A 4,759-nucleotide genomic window follows, 5' to 3' on the forward strand; every position below is an offset into this window, starting at 1 on the left:
CACTGAACCCTAGATCTGTGTGGGCTTCTGAGGGGTGGGGAAGACATGGGGCCAGTAACATAGAACTATGGTGGATTGGTAGCTTCAATGAGTACAAAAGGAATTCTAGAGAAACTTAGATATTTGGGTGTACATCACTGCTCACTGGAATAAAAGAGAAAAAAAGAGAAGGAAAGAGAGAGGGAAGAGGGAAGAAGAGAAAACCAAAGGGAGGATTTTTACAAAGCATTACACATAGACAAGCAAAAGATAAATGAAAGCCATCAAGATGATTGCAGTGACATTTGATTTAATAGAGTAGAAAGGAAGAAAAGTAGATTTCAGGATGATGGAATGGGACTGTTTCATCATATCAATTTTTAAAATATGTATCTCTTTTTTATTGCTAATTTATTACTGAAATAGATCAGATTTTCACCTTTTGTCTTGCAACTTGGGTCTTGGGGAAAACTCACTTGGGCTTTGGTCTTAGTAACATGTTTCTGTCTATGTTTTTGAATAGTCTGAGGAGAATTAGTGTTAGTCCCTCTTTGAAAGTTTGGTAGAAGTTGGCAGTGAAGCCATCCAGTCCTGGGCTTTTCTTTGTTAGGAGACTTTTTATTACTGATTCAATCTCTGTACTCATGATGGGTCTGTTCAGGTTTTTATATTTCTTTCTGGTTCATTCTTCATAGGTTGTATGTGTCCAAGAATTTATCTGTTTCCGCTAGGCTTTCCAGTTAGTTAGTATATAGTTGTTCATAGTAGTTTCTTACAATCTTTTGTATTTCCGTGGTATCGGTTGTAATGTCTCCTTTTGCATTTCCGATTTTGTTCATTTAGGTCTTCTGTCTTTTTTCTCAGTTAGTCTAGCTAGTGGTTTATAGATTTTGTTTATCTTTTCAAAAAGCCAACTTTTCATTGTGTTGATCCTTCATATTTTATTTTTAGTCTCTATTTCATTTAGTTCTGCCCTGATCTTTATTATTTCTTTCTACTAATTTTAGATTTTGTTTATTCTTCCTATTGTAGTTCCATGAGGTGCATTATTAGGTTGTTTATTTGAAATCTTTCTACCATCTTGACAGAGGCATTTATTGCTATAAACCTCCCCCTTAGCACTGCTTTGGCTGTCTCCCATAGGTTTTGGTATGTTGTGTTTCCATTTTTATTTGTTTTTATATATTTTTTCTTTCTTAATTTATTCATTGACCCAATTGTTACTTAGGAGCATGTTGTTTAATTTCATGTATGTGTGCAGTTTCCACAACTCCTTTTGGTATTGATTTCTAGTTTTATTCCATTGTGGTCTGGGAAGATACTTGATATATTTTGAGTTTTTAAAATTTGTTGAGACTTGTTTTGTGGCCTAATGTATGATCTATCCTGGAGAATGTTCTATATGCTGATGAGAAGAATGTGTAATCTGTAGCTGTTGGATAAAATGTTCTGTAATTATCTGTTATGTCCACTTGGTCTAAAGTTCAATTTAAATTCAATGTTTCTTTGTTGATATTCTGTCTGATCTGTCCAGTGCTGAGAAGGGGGTATCAAAGTTCCCAACTATTGTGTTGGAGTCCATCTCCCCCTTTAGATCAAACAATATTTGCTCTATATATGTGGGGACCCTAGTGTTGGGTACATGTGTATATTTAGAATTGGTATATCTTCTTGTTGAATTTATGCCTTTATCATTATATAATGACTTTCTTTGTCTCTTTTTACCGTTTTTGATTTAAAGTCTGTTTTATCTAGTACCTGTTCACTTTTGATTTTCATTTGCATGGAATATCTTTTTTCATCCCATTTATTTATAGGTGAAATGAGTTTCTTGTAAGCAGCATATAGTCGGGGCATTTAAGAAAATCCACTAAACCAGTCTGTATTATTTGAGTGGAGAATTTAATCTGTTTACATTCAAGGTTATTTATGATAGGTGAGGACTCATTCCTGTCATTTTAAAAATTGTTTTTTGGTGGTTTTGTATAATCTTTGTTCCTTTCTTTTTTTCTTGTCTGCCATTGCTTATGGTGGGTTTTGTTCTGTTTTGTTTCGTTTTTGTAGTGGTAACATTTGGGTCCTTTCTCTTTCTACGTCTGCTCTGCCAGTGAGTTTATATTTTTGTGTATCTTCATGATAGTGGATATTGCTCTTTTACTTCCAGATATAGGACTTCCTTAAGCATTTTTTTTTTTTTAGGGCCAGTCTGGTAATGAATCCCCTCAGGTTTAGCTTGTCTAGGAAAGATTTTATTTCTCCTTTATTTTTGAAGAGTAGATTGGTTGCAGATAGTATTTTTGGCTGACGGTTTTTTTTCTTTTAGCAGTTTCTCACATTCTTTCTTTCATCACATTCTCTCCTGATATGTAGGTTTCTGCTGAGAAATCCACTGTTATTCTGATGGAAGTTCCCTTATGTGTGACTTGATGCTTTTCTCTTGCTGTTTTCAGAATTTTCTCTGTCCTAGACTTTTGTAAACTTTCCTGATTTTAAATTTTAAGGATTTCGAAAAATTTAGAACCAACCCCTGTCTCCAAAATAAAGTATGTCACAGGGCTGGATATGACTGTGAGCTACCATTTTCAACATCTGGTTTTATTTATCATATATGTTGAAATAAAAACAAAACTAGAGAAATACATAAAAACAGCAAGAAGTATTAATAGTTGTTCCAATGTGTTTTTTTTTTTTTTTTTTTTTTTTTTTGAGATGGAGTCTTGCTCTCTTGACCAGGCTGGAGTGCAGTGGTGTGATCTCAGCTCACTGCAACCTCTGCCTCCTGGGTTTAAGAAATTCTCTGCCTCAGCCTCCTGAGTAGCTGGGGTTACAGGTGTCCACTGTCACGCCTGGCTAATTTTTCTATTTTTAGTAGAGATGGGGGTTTCATTATCTTGGCCAGGCTGGTCTTGAACTCCTGACCTCATCATCCACCTGCCTCAGCCTCCCAAAGGGCTGGGATTACAGGCGTGAGCCACCACACTGGGCCCCAATGTTTATTTACTTGATCAAATCATTCTGGTCCTTCAAAATGCAATGTAAGCACAACCTCTTACTAAAAGCCTTTCTAAACATGCCCTCCACTTCCCACTCCATCATTCCATCCCATCTGCCACCTCTGTGGTCCAAGCCATTGTAATACCTTCTGATTATGGCATGAGACAAGACAGCTGCTAGAGCTCCAGCCATCACATCTGCACTCCAAGGAGCAGGTTAGGGGAAGGAGGTGAAGTGCAAAAGGGCCTCCTTCCAGATAAAGCAGTCCCTCTCAGATGGCTTTCAGACGCTGTACCCAAGAACTTCACTTACTTATATGTCATTGTTCAGTCCTTGCTGCAGGGGAGTTTGGGATATATAATCACATCATTAACTGAAGTACAATCAGTCATCTGTGTAAAGGGGAAAAAGATTATTAGGTGGGCAATTAGCATTCTCTTCCATGACTTGTTTTCCTGGTTTTTTTTTTTTCTTTACAAATACAGGAACCACTCAGACTGCAGTCTCTCCCTCTTACTCTCCCAGAGGAAGAGAAGAATGGTTGTCAATGGCAAATAGCAGTTGCAGCAGAGCAACACCAAGAGCTGGCTTTTCAGTCAGGAGCACTGTGTCTCCTTGTCATTTTTCATGCTTTACACATTCAGAGAAACTTCTCTAGTAACAAACTATAGAAATGATTCCTGAAAGTATAATCTTTCCCCGCTTTTACTGTTGTCCCCTACAATTCATTCTCCAAACAACCATTGTTTCTAAATACATTATGCTGTGTTTTCCAATTTAAACATCTTTAATGGCTCTTACTGTCCTTAGGACAAGGCTACAAATTTTAGTAAGAACTAGAATGCCTGTGTGACTTAGCAGTGCTTTCAACCTCCTTCCTCCTCCAAGTCCCATCTCTCTTGCTCTCATTCTTGGCTTCATCTACACTGGCATTACTTCAATTCTTTGAACGTGTCAAGTGCTTTTGGTCCTTTGCACAGGCTGTTCCCTCTGTCTTGAACTCTCTGCCCCCAGCTGAATGACACTGCCAAGTGTTAGCTGAAATGCTGCCAGATGTCAACTGAAATGTCATATCCTCAGAGAGGCCCTTCCTCACCATTTCAGTCAGAGCACCTCCTCCACCCATTCCTCTTGGGCTCTACATTCTCACTGACAACCTCACCACAGTTCAGGACACTGTATTGATGTGTGTGATCACTTCTGATGGCCAGTCTTCCTCACTGGACTCCATCCAGGGTAAGGACAGATGCACCATTTGGTATGCTTGGCCTGCAGTCTAGTACCTGACAAATTAGAGGCACTCAATGAATATCTATTTCCTGAATCTCTAAAATAAGTTAGTATGTTTGTTTGGTGCTATGGTACTTAAACAGGTAAAGGGTATATGAGACTCAGTTAAACTGAGGATGTAAATCCTCGGTTGTGCAGGACCTGATATAATCCTAGATTCATAAGTTTTTATGCTGGGTCTGGGGAGACATGCTCTCTCCCCAAACCCAGCACAAAAACTTATGAATGTAGGATTATATCAGATCCTGCACAACTAACCACTTATCAATACCTAAAGTCACCCCTCCCTTTTTTGCCTCCTTTATTCTTATACAGAATGAACTTTCTAGGCCTTCCGAGTTCAGCTGTTCTATGCTGGGTGACGAATGTGAGGTGTCTGCTCTTTTATCCTCAATTCAGTTATGTGCATTAATTAAGCATAAATAATTGAGCAGTGGGTGGGGGAGAGGTTGCCCATTTATTTACATCTTGGGATGTAGCTCTATTGCTCTAATAA

The 4,759-nt window shown here is 38.1% G+C and overlaps 1 non-coding gene across 1 annotated transcript; it reads right to left on the reverse strand.

The window, feature by feature from the left end:
- Positions 1 to 3,460: 3,460 nt before the first annotated feature.
- LOC116467757 (small nucleolar RNA U3) lies at positions 3,461 to 3,669 on the reverse strand. The gene has a single exon (XR_004247945.1). It is a non-coding gene; the product is annotated as a small nucleolar RNA U3 (small nucleolar RNA).
- Between the last annotated feature and the right edge of the window lie 1,090 nt (positions 3,670 to 4,759).

This window comes from Hylobates moloch, unplaced genomic scaffold (assembly GCF_009828535.3).
Source record: "Hylobates moloch isolate HMO894 unplaced genomic scaffold, HMol_V3 SCAFFOLD_4, whole genome shotgun sequence".
In the NCBI taxonomy this organism is placed as follows: domain Eukaryota; kingdom Metazoa; phylum Chordata; class Mammalia; order Primates; family Hylobatidae; genus Hylobates; species Hylobates moloch.